At 37.8% G+C, this 19,612-nt stretch overlaps 1 pseudogene; it reads right to left on the reverse strand.

Moving 5' to 3' along the window:
- Positions 1–7,222: 7,222 nt before the first annotated feature.
- Positions 7,223–7,840, reverse strand: LOC126953330 (histone H2A type 1-like; annotated as a pseudogene).
- Positions 7,841–19,612: the final 11,772 nt, after the last annotated feature.

Here is a 19,612-nt window from a genome sequence, read left to right on the forward strand (position 1 = left end):
GGTTAAAAAGAGATAAAATTATAATTAAAGAGTTCAGTATTTTTTGTGGTTTTTCCTTTGCTATTTTTGTTTTTCCCCCTTATTTGAAATTTTGTTAATATTTTTCTTCTTTGAAATATGTGAATTGTAATATTATGGATGAACTTGAAGTTCATTCATTCTGTTGCTTTCTCTTTCCCTGGGTCCTTGTCCTCTTCTCAGCAAACCAAACCAAACAAAACAAGCCTGACATAAATATAATATGATTTCTCCATTTCTGTTTATTCTTGCTATTTGTATGAGTATTCACAAACTGTAATCAATAATGCTTTGTATTATTTCCAAATTTGCACACATGCTATCATGTAGCATTTATGGCCATTCTATAACCACTTTGGAAAATGAGTGACATAAATTTGGCATACCTACATGTGCACAGTGAAAGCCAAACTCTCTCAATTAATTGTGGTTAACTCTTGCGCTAACACCCAGGAAGTCAAAAGCACTGTCACTGCTTTCCAAATGTGTGTATAGTCCGCTTGTCCTTGTCTCATAGATGAGGCAAAGTCTTCAGAATCCTAGCTTTCTGTAGTTTATTTCCAGCTCTCTGAATGCCCTGGGTTCATAATCCAGACTCCTTTCTTTATATGGGCATTAGAATCAGCCATGGAAATTTAAACATTGTTCTGTGTTTTAATGACTTTCCTGGCCTTAGCTCATACTCTTCACTTTGACTTTAAATCCCTTCTTACTTTATGGCCCTGAGGAGATTTCCTTTAGATTCTGAGTTTGACTCTTTATATCTATTTGAACTGTATTGTGAGAGGAGAGTGCGTAAACTACCTCTCAACACCCTGGCTGAGACGTGGAGCCTGGTAGGATATATCACAGATCAAGAATTCAGAAGGAGGAACCCGGGTCCTGGGGAGGGGGAGTCAGAGCTACCATTTACTGCACATTTATTACATGTCATCCTCACAATGCTTTCAGGTAAGTTTTATTATATTCTTTATAAGATAAAAGAAAAAAAACCAGATTTCTTCTATCTGCACTTTAAGAATTTAAGTATGGAAAATTTAAGCCCATTATCATGTGGAGTAGTGTTAATTTCACCTTTCTAGGTAAAAGATTTTTCCCTGAGTCATTTCTGAAGGACTCTGGACCCTGGGATAAATAATGATCAACTTTGGGATTCACATATCACAGGAAATGTTTCTGACCTTGAATTATCCAAGTCAGAAAATGTTACTTGGTTTTGCAATTTAATGTTTAACTTTATTTAAAGTGCTCCAGAGTTGTTTACATGCTAGCTGGTTTGACTTGGAAGAAATAGACCCAACTTGTTTCTGTGTAGAAAGAATAACAATTCAGCTTTTCTTCACCTCTATGATTAAACACTTGAATGTGAATTGAGATATTTCCTTGACTTAGGTTGTAATATCCATCTTTTCTAAAAAAAGAAATTTACACTTTCCTTTCGAATAAGATTTATTTTTAAATTGCTTTGTTTTAGCCATGGGGATCATCAGAGAAGACAGAGTACACATTTCTCCTTTAATAGTTATCTTTAGCCAGGCGTGGTGCTTCACGCCTATAATCCCAGTGCTTTTGGTGGTCAAGGCCAGAGGATTACTTGAGGCCAGGAGCTTAGACAAGCCTGGGCAATGAAGTGAGACCTCTTCTCTACAAAATTTTTTTAGAAAATTGGCTGGAGATGGTGGCACGCATTTGTAGTCCTAACTACTTAGGAGGCTGATGAGGAGGATTCCTTGAGCCTAGGAGTTCAAGGTTACAGTGAGCTATGATCATGCCACTGCACTCCAGCCTAGATGACACAGCAAGACTCTCTCTAAAACAAAACAACCACCAAAAAAAAAAAAAAAAGTTATCCTCAGACTTGTTTCATAAGACTGTGAACACTGTTGTTAATAATCAGTCACATGACAACTCAGCAGGATGCAGGCTCTGATTCTGGTTTACATTTCAGAGGACTCCAGTGCATGATCCTGTTGTGATCATAGGAAACCTGTCTCTAGTCTTCGTAGAGGAAGCCCAGAATGGGCCCAGGGAGAGGAAGCATCTTTCAGAGTCAGACCCTCCCTCAAAGCTCACAATGTCCAGCAGGGATTCTGATGAATCAGGGGTAGCTGTCAAGCAAACATACTGAATGAGTCTAAGTCTTAAAACAGAAGACTTGACTAAATGGCAGTGGTCATTCTCTGGAGCTTGGCTGGTTTTTCACACACACTCTGGTCTAAACAATGAACCCATATGTGATGTTATATCTGCTCAGAACCTTACATCTTCATGGTTCTGGCAAATCTTTTTTTCTCCAAGTTCAAGTCAGGCTTCTGTTTTGCCTCACCATCTCTATGACAAATGGAGTCAATCTGGTTACTCTAGTTATCAGTCTGACATCATCTGGTCATGGACTTGGCAGTCCATCTGGAACACTTGTGGGTGTTCTCTATTATTTTGTCTTCTATTTGTCTTCTAAAACCATCTCTATTATTTTGTCTTCTATCAGCTGAGCAAAATGGTGCATTTTTTGTTATCTACACAATGCATTCACTTATGTCCTAGATCTCCATACTGAAAACACATCTTACTTTTTTCCTTAGACGTGTCTGCTGTCTAGTGTACTTTCCACTTTCAATGCCGTTTCTTTCAGCAACTATTTTACCAGGAATGCCCAGCTAAAACTGCAAAATCATATATTGAGGACAATGGCTATGGAAAAGAAGAAAGAACAATTGTGACAAATATAATCTTTTGGAGAATACACAAAATAAAATCAGGAGTGCTTATGGGCTGAGGTGTTATATGCTTTCAGATAGAATAGTAAACAAAATTGATATCTGTAGTGCGTAAAGGATGTCATAATTATCAAGTGAGAAAGTGTTGCATTCTGTAACCAGCACAAGTTATTACAATTATACCATGCTGAATTCATATCAAGATAACTTCACTTACTACTTGGGACTTAGACTAAAGGTATTTTACTTTGCTGAGTCTCACTTGGAGATCATTGAAAAAAATTAGGAATAAATCATGCAACAAAATGAAACCATCCACCATACTTTGCATATAACAGAAAATCAATAAATGAAGGTCATCGTCTGTCATAATTATCATTATCATTATTATTTCTATTACCACCTCTGAAATGTCATGATTAATATTCAAAATTGAAATAAAGCAATTAAAAATCAAATTCATTCAAAATAATCAAATATAATTTAATTAAAAAGTTAGAGGCAGTCAGCCATCAGTCAAAAAATACTGAGTTACTATATGCATTCCAAAAAGAAATGTAAAGGGATAGCATTACCCACAAACAATGAATAAAATAAAATTCCCTATATTTTATTTAAATAAAATAAACAGATGATGTATAAACAGCATCCGTAAAACCTACAACAAACATTCCAAAGGTGAATCTTCGTTACAATCAGATACATAAAAGAGGTGTTTGCTACATCTATTCATTGGAAGGCATAACTAGCACAATAACATGAGAAAGAAATGTGAAGCAATTAGAAAAGAAGTAAAACTATAATTATTAGCAGATGATATGATTGTCTACATAAAAAACAAATCTGTACATAAATTACTGTAATTAATGTGAGTTTAGCAAATTTGACGGAACGAAAAGTAATATTCAAAGACCAATTGCATTTTAATTACCAGCCCAAAACAAAAAAAAATGATATTATAAAAAGAGATACAATTCACAATGGCAATAAAAGAATGTAACAGCAACAAAAGGATATAAAACCTAGGAATAAATCTAACAAAAAATGTGGAAGATCGTTATGTAGAAAATTGTAAAGTTTTATTGTAAGGTATTAAAGTCGAACTAAATAAAGAGACATAAGATTTTTATGAACAGGAACATTCAAAAATGTAAAAATCTCGTCTCTCCAGACTAATCCATATGCCATTCCAACCAATATTCCAACATAAATTTCCATATAATTTAATTTACTAAATATATCCTCAAATAAAGATTGTGGTTATCCCTTTCTTTGTAATCATTCTTCTACTCTGCCCCTCACCCCCTTTTCAGAGACTCCTTGTAACAAAGCCTATTTAACACTAAATATGTGCTGAGCACTATTCTGAGCATTTTATATATAATAACACTTTCACTTCTCACAGCAAACTTTTATGATAGGTACTATTATTATGCCAGTTTACAGAGAGGTTAAGTAACTTGCTAATAAGCTATGGAGTCAGAAATCCAACCACCCAGAAAGTCTGGCTGTTGTGTCCATTTTCTTACCCTCCAGACTATTCCGTCTGTTAGGCAAATATTGAAACCAACTTTCAACATCAGTTTCCTATAAAATTTCCCTCTCATTATTCTTCCTTTCGTATCTTGGCATTACTGTGAATTTGAGCTGTATCAATTTTCTCCCAAATTCCTGAGATCACCTGCCTACCTTCCTTCCCTTCTTCTCTCCTTTCCTTCCTTCTTCCCTACTTCATTTTTTTCTTATTCTTTCCTTCCTTCTTCCCTTCCTTTCTTATTTCTTTCCTTCTTCCCTAATTCTAAGGATATTTGTCATTTCTAAGAAAATCTTTTTCACACATCTAATTTTTAAAGTATGTCAGCATATATTTCTGATATTATTCATTTATTTATGTTAAATATTTATACTAACCTAACATTCCTCTAGTTTGGAGAGGGGTTCTAGCTTTTCTGTTAACTTTGGTGCTCTGTCTTGAAGTTGTTGAGTTGTACTTGGCTATTGGTTTTTATTACAAGTGATGGTGTTGAATTGCCGAATAGAAGAATACATTTCCAAAACTTAAATGTTATTTACTACTGAAGTGCAGGTTAATGAACTTTATGATTCTGAGAAATTGTCTTAGCAGATGAGGGTGAATGTTGGTTGTGCTGCCAGGATAGGTGTGTGAGGTGCTGGCATTTTGAATCTAGGGGGTCCATGTTCTCATCTGAAACATTTTTGTTTCTTAGCTCCTAGTAACCACGTCAGTCACTTAAAAGTGTAGCTAGATTGCAAATATTAACTTGGAGAAAAATGAAAAAGGTAATTTCTCTCTTATTCTCTTCTTTTTTATTTTATTTTTTCCCTCTGCCACCTTTATGAAGGGGAGTTTGCTGCGGCTTGACATGGCTTTTCTCAGCTTCCAACATTTATACCAAAAACTCTTAATTTGGCTCAGTTCCTTTTGATTCCTCCCTCTCCCACTCAGACTCTTATTTTTCTCTTGGTGCTAAATCAGAATGAGGAGCAAGATCATGTCAATGTTGTTACAAGACAGGATTAAGGGCCAAACCTATTTATTGGCCTTTGAATTGCAAGGTTTAGTTTTTATTGTACTCAGTTTTGGCTTCTATTTGTCAGACACCTGTGCTTACAAGTGATAGAAGTCCAACTGAAATGGCTTTGGAAGAGAAAGAAAGAGAAAAAGAAAAGATGGAGACTGAGGTAGGTCACAGAAGATAAGAATGAGCAGCTGGAACAAGCACAGTTCCAGGGACCACTGCCCCAAAATAAATGAAGACCTTTCGAACTCTTATTTCAGTTGTTCTTTTGCACTTTCTCCCTTCTCTTAAATCTTCTCCAAGAGGCAACAGACAAGTCTGTTGGCAGTTTTGGAGTCTCATTCATCCCATCCATAAAAGAGAAGAGAAAGCAACTGTGTTCAAAACCTAGGAAAGGCTCTTACTGGCCCAGCCCAGAGTACTTTATTACCATTTGAACCAATTGTTGCAGCCTTGTGGGTGCAGTGCCAAGTTGTCTGATTGATCACTCCCATCATCCCAATGTTTTTCAGCCTACAGTCATTACTCTTATCAATTTAGCACCTCTTATCAATTTAGCCGGCATGGTTTTTTAAACAAAATGGATGAGGCTAGAATAGAATGGAACAGATCAGAGTGCATCCCACTTAGTAAGAGTCAGGATTTTTTGTGAAACTTTTGATTCTGCAACACATATATTTACATATTAAGCCTATATATTAGTATTGCAGCACATTTTAAAAATGTATATTTTTTACTCTAGGTCTGTCATACTCCAAAAGGGTTAAAATTCTCTCCTTACTGCACGTTTTATGTATTTTATTTCTATTAATAACACCTCTGCTTCTGAGACATAAATGCTTTTGCTTGGCCTTTCAAAAAGGACGGCCTAGAAAATAATTGTTCAACCATGTAATTGCTTCACTTTTCATTACCCTGTGGGTTTATTGGGCAGATACATCTATTTCTCCTCTGGACTCCAAAGTCAAAGGTTGTGTTTTGTATGCATGCTTCTTTCTTTACTCTAGGTCAAACTGTATTCCACAGTCCAGTCTGGGAACTGACGTAAGCTTCTAGTTGTTAGACGATGGTAGCCATCAAAGAAGCTTAAGGTGATCTATAGTTAGGTTTAATAAAAGTAAATTTTAGACTAAAATCTGCCATATGTACAGATATTTATGAAACCATCTAACCATCACATTGTGCCAAATGTTCATTCCTAGTGAATGCAACACCATTCCAGAGAGAGGATTTTGTTACCCTTAGAGTTAGTATCAGGCAAAAGGAAATCAATCTAAACCAATGCTTTGGACACAGGCTTATCTAGAAATGAAGCCTAGGGTACCCTCCATAAAACTACAGGTTACAGACCTTACTGAACTCTCCAAATCTGGACTCTGCAGAGTCCAGCTTTGGCAAAAATGTGGCTGATAGAGGGCATTGCAGGAGCGTCCTTTGGCCTGTAACCCTCTTTTACATCAGCTTGGCTGACCTCCCTGGAATGAGACCTCTTGGGGAAGTTGACAGCCCACAGAGTGAAACCTTAAACCAACTGGCACATACATACCTCCCTATATTAAAATATCTAAAGGCCAAATACAATCTGAACATGCCAAATAAAAAGCAGTTAAGCACGTCCCTTAGGCTTGAAGAAATTAATCATCAGTTGACAAATTCATTATAACTTGATGGCAAATAAAACAGCCCACATGAACAAAACTGCTTTATAAGTGCTTTTCTGGATATCACATAAAAATGTCTTTCACAAAATTATTAGTTTGGTGCAAAAGTAATCGTGGTTTTTGCCATTACTTTTAATGCGATTACTTTTGCACCAACCTAATACAGCTTGCATGGAAATCCAGTGCTAAACTCAGCTTTCAGGAAACCAGTGTGACATAATGTTGGTAAAGAAAACAAAGTGGAGAGTATCAAGAGTATGAAGGTAATGAATGAAAGAATGGAGAGACTTTATTGAAATACTCTTGGGCATTATCTGCCTGTACTTTTACTTGAACTCGTGGCTGGCTTTTGGTTTTACTTTTTCTTTCCCCTCGAAAAGTAGGTCATCTACTCTGCTGGGCTTTATTATCTGGAGACGTTACTTGCCCTTGGCCTTGTGGTGGCTCTTGGTCTTCTGGGGCAGCAGCAAGCCCTGGATGTTGGGCAGGACACGTCCCTGGGAGATGGTGACTTTGCCCAGCAGCTTGTTAAGCTCCTTGTCGTTGCGAATGGCCAGATGCAAGTGGCGCAGGATGGTGCGGGTCTTCTTGTTGTCGAGGGCCGGGTTGCCAGCAAGCTACAGGATCTTGGCGGTCAGGTACTCCAGCACGGCTGCCAGGTACACCTGCGCTCTGGCCCCGACCCGCTCGGCATAGTTTCCCTTCCGGAGCGGACGGTGCTGGAGCCTCAGCCAGGGAAGACCAAGTCTGGGACTTCAGCACGAGCCTCGCCGCCCTGCTTCCCACAACCAGGTGTCCCCTGCGAAGTAGTGCCCTCTAATGCCAAACCAAAAAGACTATATCCCTTACACACACACACACACACACACCCCTTAATGGCTAACTTCTCTGGAAGGTGCCTCATTCAAGCAAAGCAGAACTGCAGATACTTTTACATGCCTTTTTCCACTATTTTGTATGCAATCAGACTTTTTCCAGACTTTCTTTGAATACAAATATCTGCAGGATTTTCCTTATCACCTGTAGACACTTTTTCCCTTTTCAAGGAAGCTAGAAACAGATTTTGATGTGCCTGAAGTTTTGAAGTGTTCTACAATCTCTAGAAAGGGCTCCAAGAAAGCCATGTGTAATATGCATTTTTTGTATAATTTGAGAATATTTATTTCTTCTATAGAGGGCAAGTAAATGAACTGGATGTGAATGTATGAAAGTCATATGTTATGTATTCATGGAAATTAATAAGTATATCATACATAGGTTGAGAAATGGGAGGACAAAGAGATACCTATGTTCATGAGGCCTGAAATAAACAAGACACCTGGGCACAAGATACTTACGATATACTAAATATACAGCTAACACTAAATATCCAGGGTACACCGAAGGTTATACGAGCACCCAGTATTTTCAAGGCCTTGATTCAGCCACCTACTGAGGACACCCCTTCTGCCACCATGTGTTCTCTGTTCAAGAAACACACTACTATTCAGCCTTTAACAACAAGGAAGTCATGCTATTGGTGAAAACATGGGAGAACCTAAGGAACATTAGGGTAAGCAAAAAAAAAAAAGCAGGCACAAAAATACAAACACATAATCTCACTTGTATATGGAATCTAAGTATATCAAACTTATAGAAGCAGAGAGGAGAACAGAGATTACCAAATGTTACGGGTTGGGGAAATGTTGGTCAAAGCATATAAAATTTTAGTTAGACAGGAGGAATAAGTTTGGTTCAGGAGATCTATTGTAAAACATGGTGACTGTAATTAACACAATGATTGTATACTTGAAAATTGCTATGAGAGTAGATTTTAAATGTTCTCACCACAAAAAGATATATATGTGAGGTAATGGATAATTATCTTGATTTAGCTGTTCTACAGTGTATACATATATCAAAACATCATGTTGTACACCATAAATATATATAAGATTTATCTGTCAATTTAAAAAAAGAAATAAATAAAACCCATAGCTGTTTAGCATGTCTTTCTCACAGAGCAAGTGTGTGACATTATCCTCTCCTATGGTACTTTCTGTCTGTGGGCTCCCTTGTTGGAATCTCAGTGGTAGTCCTTGTAATCGCACCATTAGCTGGGAAAGTTAATGTGGCAGAGAAAGACAGGATGTTTGCACATTCTGTACTCCCAGAGTCAGCACTATGGTCCTCCCATCTTGCTTGCTCCCTATACTAAGTACGTAAAATTACGCTAACTTTTTCCCTTGCTTCTTGCAGCAGATTTTAAATTTGTTTAACCAACCATGCATATCTATCATCTTCATTTGGCCTGTGAGATTTTCTGTTCCATAGATGGCCTGCCTCCTTATAGCAAACTTGGAAGCTCCATCGCATCAGAATATTTTCCAACAAGATACCAGGGTTAAGATCAAGAAAGACGAGAGAAATGGAAGTTCAGTTGCTGGGAGAATCCAAGTGAATAATCTAGTAATCTTGTAAGATGTTGAAACAGATACACTGACATCTGATCCAAGGCCATGTGAATCATAAATTCCTTTTGCAATGGCATCCTTGAGTGGATCACTGGTAAGGCCTCCCACCTGACCCATTGTAACAGATGATTGACCATTACCTCCAGGCAGTTCAAAAGGCCAAATGCTTTTTGCTGCCTGGGGAGCTGGCCAAGCACACTATTGGCTAACACCAAGTACACTAGCTGCCAGTGAGTTCCTTTTATCAGACTTCAACATCATATACCAAAGACAGTTTCAGAACTACCTTGGTTTTTAAAATTAGAGTTCTAGTTAATGTATTCTTCTTGCTAATAATTTTTTGGTTGTGTTAATAATTCATGGATTGTGAATCACCCAATCCACTAGTACATTAACACAGCAGGGGGTGGGGGAGAAATTTTAAATTTCTCTCAGCTTTAACATGTTTTCTTATGTGGTTTGTTTTCTTTAGTGGTTTGTTTTCAAGATTATAGAGTACTTTGTGCATATGCTCTAATGTACCACTTATGAAGTGACAGCCTCTGTTGCTTTGCTTTTTCATTGAAGTCTTTAAATATCATTTCATGCTCTGAAGTTTAAGTATTATCTTCATAATGTTCTCAACCTCTTATGGTATCTTGGTTTAATCTGTTTCCTAATTTGCTAGTCCAACTCCTTCTCCATAATTTTTAAAATAATTTTTCCAATTTACTAAGATTTTGAATCAGTCCTGGAGACATTGGTCCCTCAATCTAAGTGCTATGTTTTCCAGGATCACTCTTCTTTTCCAGGTCAGATAATTCCTGCTCAAGCTAGGGTTGACTCAAAAAGGCAGCTTCTGACAGCAGTTGATTGTAGGTGGCTGGATTTATGACCCAAACTTGACCAGTGTCATTTCTTATAGACTTAGGTTAAGGAGGTTAGTTTCTCTCAAGTAGTTGAAGCTGAAACCTACAAAATTTAGGTGCTGTAGGAAGAATCTTTTCAAAGTACTCTTGGTACAGGCCACACTTGGGTACTAGGCTGTCTGGTGTTGCTTTCTGAGTGGTTCATGCCAAATATGAACGCTATAAAATCAGAGTGGAATTTGATCAACTCATTTACATGCATTATTTTCGTCCAATCAGACATTGGGTTGTCCCTACGCTTTCTTTGAATATGGCAACTATAAATAGTTCCTACTTGGTACCATCTGACAGTCTTTTTATCTCTAAGCAGTGGGAGGCTGAATCTACTATGCCTGGCTCTTCCTTTAAGTAGTTTGCTATCACCATAAATGACTTTAAGAACATTTGTTTGCTATCTCCAAAAACAACTCTAAGAAACTTTTACCAAAACTCAGAAGATTAGCATGAGAGATGCCCTACAGAGAACTACTCCATCTACTCTAACAAGGTCTTGAAACAAGTGTGCTTCAACATGGGCGTTTCATCCAAGGCAACATGTATTGAGAACTATTTTATCAAGGATATCGTCAAGCACACAGTAGGACAAGACTCCCTCTAGGCTCATTGTAACAGATACTGCACTATCGCCTCCAGAGAGAGCTAATGATCTGTGCACCTGCTCCTACCCAGGGAATTGACTCAGCATGCTATATCTGAGGACATCAAGGCCATTACCAACTCTATCCAAATAAGCTGCTGTTGAGGATTCAAAGAGCATAAGACAAAGGCTCTGTTCATAGCCATCAACATTTTCTGTTAATAGCTACCTCTTAATGTATTCATATTTCTGATGGATATCTCTTTGTATTACCTCTTTGTGAATTGTTCAGGATCCTATATAATTGACTTAGTAAAACTTTTCTCCTTTCTACCTTAAATATTAAAAAGTAGGTCTATTTTGCTTCTGATTTTTCCTAATGTGGGATAGCACGTTTGTATGTTTGTGTTTCAAAAAACCTACTATGTGGCCAAAAATGGTCTCAGTTCACCACATGATTTAGTGAAGGCCCCTGTATTAGTCTGTTCTCATGCTGCTAATAAACACATACTTGAGACTGGGTAATTTATAAAGGAAGGATGTTTAACGGACTAACAGTGTTTCACAAAGAGAGTTTCAGAACTACCTTTGTTTTTAAAATTAGAGTTCTAGTTAGTTCTAGTTAATGTGTTAACTATTATTTTTTAATAATATATTGGTTGTGTTAATAATTTATTATTAACAATTATTTATTATGTTCACATTTTATTGGCCAAAGTAAGTCATATATATATACCTCATGCCAGTTGCATAGGAAAGTATCACCATCCCAAAAGGAAGAGCAGAGATATTTGTAATTAAAAATACAATTCATCACAATCCAAACTTCTGATCACAAATATTCAGTTCATGCTCCTTTCCACACACGAAATATATTCAATGGGTGCCCCTCTCCCACTCCAAGAAAGAAAACCCAAAAGTCCTATCCAGTCACAGCATCAGCATTGAAGTGCAGGATCTCATGATAATCTCTGCATAAGTCTGGATTGGGGTCCTTTTGTTCTGAAACCAATACAATGACAAGTCTGCCCCACCTCTACTCTACCGCACAACCGCATGTACAACAGTGGAACAGGAATAGGATAGCTACAAAAGTAGGAAACAGACAATACTCACTTGTTGGAGGAAATTATGACATCATTCAGGGCAGATATTGCAAAGTTTTTCTACACTGGAGGTGTACTGATTAATTCCTTGCTTAGTCCGTAGTTCTACACCCTCAGAACAGCTCGTTGTTTTCCATGGCCTTTGGCTCCACCTTCTGGGAAATATTTTCTTTTCCATTACTCCTTTTGGCCACATTTGAAGAGGACATTGGATATGCCCCTCTTTAGGAACTGAGCATCTTTCACAGTCCATCTTCTGCCAAAAAAATGCAAAATAAATAAAATGTAAAAATTGGTATACCAGGGTATACCAATACATTTTTGAGTCCTGAAGTTACGATCTCCTTTAGTCCAGGTTGATTTGTACAACTCTCAAGGCTCTTTTCATTGCCTTGCTTACAACCAACTTTGCATGCTAACTTTACTTGCCACCCCTCCTCTCCCAATTAATTTGAAGATGTGCTCTTCTCTCTTCAAATCTTTCTCTCAACTTAATTTTGGGCACTTCAAGCCTATCAGATTCCCATGAGAAATCCATGTTCTTTGTCTCATTTTTCTGAGCCATTTTGTTGAACCAAAAGTATTTACTAGACACTATCTTAATTCAGAGGTTTGAACAACAAACATGAACATGGTTGAACATGGTTCCCTCATTGTTTTGACTTTAGTTCCTCTTATGAGAATGACTTTTAACAAGTTTTTTGTTTCTTAAGTCATTTCTCAACTGAGATGAAGTTTTTTTCTTTCAAACCTAAAACTCTAGATATTCTGAAACGGGCCAATAATTTTGGGGCCTCATATATTTTTGGAGAACATTGTCAAATGCAACCAATAGTAACAAAGGCACACTACTAACATTCAATATCTCAACCACTTCACCCAAAGCAAGAAGCTCATTAGATATATTATCAGCTTGCCAAGTTGCTTTAGGCAAAAGTTTAATGTATTTCAAAGTTATGCTTCTAACCTCTAAAATGTGTTTTCCTTTGCCTCCTGGTAAGTCCTGAAGCCAACACTACACGCATTTGGACTTTTGTTTGTTCATTTGTTTGTTTCTCTTATGGTAGCATTTGACTTCTAGTACTAATATTTTTTTTTAATCAGTCAGAACAGGATAGGTTATGTTGCAATAGCAAATAATCCCCCAAATCTCAATAGTTTAAAAGAACCTCCTTCATTCTACATATGCAATGGACAGCTGTTGCTCTGTTCCACATCATCTTCACAATAGCACTGGGTTGATAGGACAGCTTCCATCTAGAACATAATAAGTCTCATGACAGAAAAGAGAGAGCATTGAAAAAGTTTTTGACTGGAAATGACACATCATGTTGGCTCAAATTACAGTAGTCAAGTTAAACCACGTGAACAATTTTGATATTAATGAAGAAGGGAAATATCCTCAAGAGAAGGGAAGAAAATATCTGTGTACGAATCATTGGTGGACTCAAAAAGTAGAGCGAGCTTCGATCCTTGATGTCATCATTTTATCACTGCCTTACTTTTGAGCTGTCTAAACCAGTGTTTCCAGTTCACGAGTTCAGCTATTCTAATTTACTACTTAACTCACATGTTAAGGTTTTGCTTTTCTTCAATGACGGTAATATCTGATTTCTGTACATTTCTTATACATAACTGTTTGGTCTATTGTTATTCACTCTTTTTGCTATTATAGTCATCATTTCCATTATTTCTTCTTATGTTCATTTATCTGAAAATTTGAGGATGGCTATTTGAATTTCCTTAACTCATGGTAGATTGTTTCCACATATGCTTTGTAATTTCTGATGGTGAGAAAATAGTAAGTGGAAGTTTGTTTGAGGGAACTATAATGGCTAGGAATTTAGCGATTAACGCCTTTGAGATTATTTCTGTTTGATTCTGCTAAGTATCACCAAACTAACTATTTTTATGTTCGTTTCATGGCTTTCCAGGTCATGTACATATTGTACATTTGAATCCTAAAACAAAGCAAGAACAAACTGGTATTTACGCACTCTCAGCATGGGCTAACAGAGAAAACCCATCTTGTCTCCCAGTCCCAATAAACATGTGTTTTCTAGTTTACCTGCCACTGCAGCTATGGCCTTTTGTGCATCTTGGCTTTATGCAGAGTGACAAGAGGGAAAAGAAATTCATTGAGGAAATTTTAATTTTAATGTCAAATAAAGAAGGACATTAGATGGGTACATGTAACTAGAAAAAAATATGTTTAATTCTCTTGAGTTCTTGGCATGACGTTTTTTAAAGTAGGCTGATACACGATGGACATTGTGTAATAAGAGTTGGTTTTGACTTGACAATGTAGCTGAATGTAATTCAGGATAGGAAATATAATAGTCAATTACTTATATTTCTATTGTGTAGGATGACCTTGGAAGTAGCAGTCATGACCAATTCTGGAAAAATTATAAAATAATAATAAAAAAGACTTGAAGGGAAAGAATCCATCTTACTGCCCTCAAATAGATTCATAGCAGCAAAGGTAAATATAGGAGAAGTGGGCCTATGAAGATGAAGTCAGTAATGCTTTGATATGCCTCCAATCTCCTCTTCAGTAATACTAGCCATGCCTATCTTTAACCATTGTCTTAGATCATTTCATGCTGCTGTAATGAAATATCACAGACTGTATAATTTATGAAAAAAAGAAATTTATTTATCACAGTTCTGGAGGCTGAAGTCCAAGATCAAGGTGCTGGCAAGACTGGTGTCTGGTGAAGGCCAGGTCTCTGCTTCCAAGATAGTGCTTTGTTGCTGTATTCTCCAAAGGGGAAAAACACTGTGTCCTTACATGGAAGGGCAAGAGGGCCAAACTCACTCCCTCAAACCCTTTTGTAAGGACACCTAATCCTATTTATGTGGGTGGAGCCCTCATTACCTAATCATTTCCCAAAAGGTCCCACTTCTCAATACCACCACCATGAGGATTAAGTTTAACGTGAATTTTGAAAGGAACACCATCATTCAAAGTAAAGCAACCATAAGCTTGTTTTTAATTGTTTTTGTTCTTTGGACAAAGAGAAAAAATGCATTCTTTTACTGGATTTCAAGCTTCCTCTTTACCTAGCCCTTATTCTTCATATATTTTCTGATGACAAACTAAAATTAAGAACAAGGTTAACTTCTTCATAAAGTGAAGTGCGATGATGGGTCAGGATGAAGGGTCAGGTTTATTTTATTGGCTATCATGCTGGAATTGGGGTTTTCATTGTATCAAGTTAAAGTTGTGGCTTACATATGTCAGGCATATACGATGCCTCAGGCAGAAAGCCACACTGAACCAACTTCAGGAAAGAAAGCAACTGGGTAAGGGAGCTCACCGAACGGAAAGAACAATGGATGCAGCAAGAACAGCTCCAGAGATCTCATGGTCTAGAATTCAAGATTTTAATCCCGTTCTCTTCCTCCCCCTTTCCTTCCCTCTCCCTTCGTTTCCCTTCTTTTTCTCTCATTCTCTCTCCTTTCTTTTATTTTCTTTCTCTACTCTTTCCTCACCCATGACCTCAACTGCTCTAATTTCTGCTGTTTTCTTGCCCATCACTTTCCTTCAGTTAATCTTTTCTAAGAGAGAAAAGCCCTTTGCCTGGCAGTCTGGAGTCTCATCCTTATATCTTTACTGTAAGAGAAGAAGAGGTATTTGGGTTCAGCCTCCAGATCAGAGAGTCTCATGAAGGACTCTTACTGGCTCAGCTCTGGTCACTTCCCTAATTCTTGAACATATCGTCCCAGCTGAGACAGGTAGAGATCTCCCATTGGCCAAGCTTGTAGGAACCTTTGGTAATTTGGAGGGCTCTGACTAGCTATGACCATAAAACCAGAGTTTTCCGAAGCACTAATTATGACTCACTAGTGAAATCAATTTGAATTAATATGAACAGTATTTTTTTTACATGAGATATGTAATAAGGTAAACTAAGGCAAAGGTAACTGTTTTGTAAATATTCCATTTTATTTATATGTGTTTGTGTTTCTGAGTATGTCCTGAGTTGCACAATAATACTATATTTCTTATTGGGTAATATTGTCAGAAAAGTTTCTAAAAACTTTCTCTGCTGCACATGTTTTATACATTTTATTTATGTTAATAATCTCACATTTAACACACTTGTGATTTATTCTTCACTGAAAAAGGTGGTATTTCTTTCATTTCGTCTTTTAAGAAGCTCACATTATCAAATGATTGCTCAATCATTTAATGTCTTTGCTTCTCTTACATGCATTGATTTAATAAATATGTATACTAGTTTCTCTACCAATTCTTTATTTTTTTTTTTTTTTTTTTTTGAGACGGAGTCTTGCTCTGTCACCCAGGCTGGAGTGCAGTGACCGGATCTCAGCTCACTGCAAGCTCCGCCTCCCGGGTTTACGCCGTTCTCCTGCCTCAGCCTCCCGAGTAGCTGGGACTACAGGCGCCCGCCACCTCGCCCGGCTAGTTTTTTTGTATTTTTTTTTAGTAGAGACGGGGTTTCACCGTGTTAGCCGGGATCGTCTCTCGATCTCCTGGCCTCGTGATCCGCCCGTCTCGGCCTCCCAAAGTGCTGGGATTACAGGCTTGAGCCACCGCGCCCGGCCTCTACCAATTCTTTAGATTTGAACCTTACTTTCCTTTCGTTCTTACAAAACTGACTTGTCTATAGGCCCACTTCTACTTACTTTATTCAATCATCTTCCTCAACTTATTCTGTGGTCAAAGAACAGAGAAATAATATTAATAATATGCTTTTCTCATCAATGACTTACACCTGTTCTCTGAGAAATTCAGCTTCAAGAACTTTAGTTTGATATGACTGCAAAGATAATACACAGTCTAAATCACAAAAATGTCTCAAAGGTTTTTTTTTTTTATTTGTTCCTTTGAATTATGTGTGAACAGACATGTTTCTCTCCTGTAGTACAATTTGTGTGAAATTCTGGGATGCACTTAAGAGGATGTCCTAAAATACCAATATTTAATTGATTCTAAGTCATGTGTTATATCACATTTTTGCTCATGGATTATTGAAATCCACGGACAAAACTGATAGTGTTTTAGAACTTCCTTTGTCTAGTGGCAGTCTTGATATATTCACACTATCTATTGACAAAATATCTAAAGCACCAGGCTCAAAGCTTGTAGAGTAGGTGTCAGTGATTTGGAGGAAATCTCTAGGGCAATAGTAGAGGCATTTTTAACCCCTAGCAACAAAATGATCATTAGAAGTGAGTGATTTCCTCACTCATGACCCCAACTGCTCTAATTTCTGTTGTTTTTTTTGCAGAAATGAGAGCAGGTGGGGTCATGGGTGAGGAATGAGGTGCTGAAAGTGAATGAGGTGTTGAAAGCAAGGTGTTTAGCAGCGTTCTGAAAGCACACATTTAAATAGACTATGCGGACAGTGTCAATGGCTAAGTGTCAAGCTAAGTACTCGTATTTTATTCTAAGAACTATTTTTAGAAATGCTGAATCAACAAATCTCAGATGGCACAGAGGCTGTCATTTTTCAATAATATGAATATCAGTAATTTTAGTTGGAAAAGAAGATTTTCGAAGAGCCATCTAAGTTTCCAAAATAAGTGTTGTAGTCATATTAAATACTATATTTTCCTGCCTGTTGATCTACTGCCTGTGAATCGCTTATCAAACCAACAACCAACTGGAATACATAGACTGCATGTCTTGTTCATTTCCTGCATTTGCAAGTAATGGTTTAGCAAACTCATAAGCTTACTCTTTCATCTGAACCACGCTTAATTTCAATTATGTTGATTTAATCTAAGGATGCAGAATTTATTTTATAGTTATGTAGAAACTGGAATCCAAAATGTAATATGACTCCAAGCTTCTCTTTGACAGCCTCTGAAGGAGCATCAGCCCTACAACTTCAACATTCTTATGAATACCTCTGGGGAGGTGCTCACCTCAGGCCCCAAATTTGGAAAAACGGAAGTACCACTTTGGAGGAGTGCTCTGAGCAGCTGATCCATTAAATGTCCTGACCACATACACGTGGAAGCGTCATTGCAATATCTGCACTAACAGAAGCTCAGTGACTTGAGAAGTAAGTCTGAACTTCTAGGAAAAAGGCAAGGCATCTCTCTTGCCACTTGTTATTTTTCCAGTCAGGCAACAGTGATAACAGGGCATGGAGAACAGGAAGAACTGAAAAATTCCAGGAAAGTCTGGAGTGGAATCATTAAACCAATTCTGCTCCCTCTCTAGGCCAACTCAGGCTTATGAATAAGGAGGTCTTCTTATAATCCAACTAACTCCACTCAGAAACAATTTGGGGATCGGAGACTGTAAACTCAATGGGCAATAAAATATTTCTTGGCCTATCATTATTCTCTGTAGGATGTTAAGGACAGGTTTCTGTATGTAGTAGAGTCCTGAGTTTTTGCCTTCTCTCCCTGAGATATTTTTTATGCTATTTAATCATTGATGGCCACAGTCTATTGACAACATTTCTGGGCAACTCTAATAATCCTTGTTATATTAATTATTGGACCAATCTTGATTGTGTATGACCATCATCTTGTAGCTACCACCTCTACGTGGATGCTCTCTTCACCCTGCTTAAGTGCCAATGCCTGCGCTATGGGCCTATCTGTCACATGAATAATCTCTTCACTCCAGTCAGACTCCAACATTAACACAGGGCTGTCCTCTTGTCCCCCTTTGAAGACAGCTTCTTCACCCTATTCAAGCTGCAATTATCTCACTGGGCCTCCACTGTTGCCTCTCTCTCACTTTGCTTAGGTTTCTTCACTCCACTCCAGGCAACTGTCACTAAACATCCCTCCCCCATATATATACAGACATCTACTTTGCTTAGCCAAATCCACTGGATTTCAGACTCAACCATTCAGAGAGGAAGACAGAGAGGGGTTCATTTTTTTTAAAGACATTGCCTCACCCTGTCCCCCAGGCTGGACTGCAGTTGTGCAGTCTCGGCTCACTGCAACCCCCACCTCCCAGGTTCAAACAATTCTCCTGCCTCAGTCTCCCTAGCAACTGAGATTACAGGTGCCCACCAGCATGCCCAGCTAATTTTTCTATTTTTAGTAGAGATGGGGTTTCACCATGTTGGCCAGGCTGGTCTCGAACTCCCGACCTTGTGATCCACCCGCCTTAGCCTCCCAAAGTGCTGGCATTACAGGCGTGAGCCACCGCGCCTAGCTGGGGTTCATTCTTAAGACATAAATTAGAGATATAGATTCTGTTTTTACCTAAAAAGTCTTTAGAAAAATCTGATTGAATGGTCAAATGCTGTGCTAAAATCTGCATAATATCTTACAACACTTCTATGAATCATGAGACAGTTTTGAATGCTAAATGTCAGCTAACAAATCTAAAGGGGCCAACATCTGCTTTCCCAAATTATATGAAAGAAGATCCTGATCCCTCATCAGGTGAAACTCACATCAGACAACAGTGTCTGCATTTCTCCAAAACCCGCCTCAGCCCCATGGCCACTTTCCAGGGTTATCCTGCCTACCAAGCACTCTCTTTCCTCAGAAAAACTTGGGGGAAAATGTCGAGTAATAGTTTTTTAAACTTTCTGAATTATTCAGCATGTTTTTGACAGCAGGTACAGAAAACCCTGACTCAACAAATTTAAACACTATATAAATTTCTTATCTCCCCAAACA

The sequence above is a fragment of the Macaca thibetana genome, chromosome 4 (genome assembly GCF_024542745.1).
Source record: "Macaca thibetana thibetana isolate TM-01 chromosome 4, ASM2454274v1, whole genome shotgun sequence".
NCBI classification, from domain to species: domain Eukaryota; kingdom Metazoa; phylum Chordata; class Mammalia; order Primates; family Cercopithecidae; genus Macaca; species Macaca thibetana.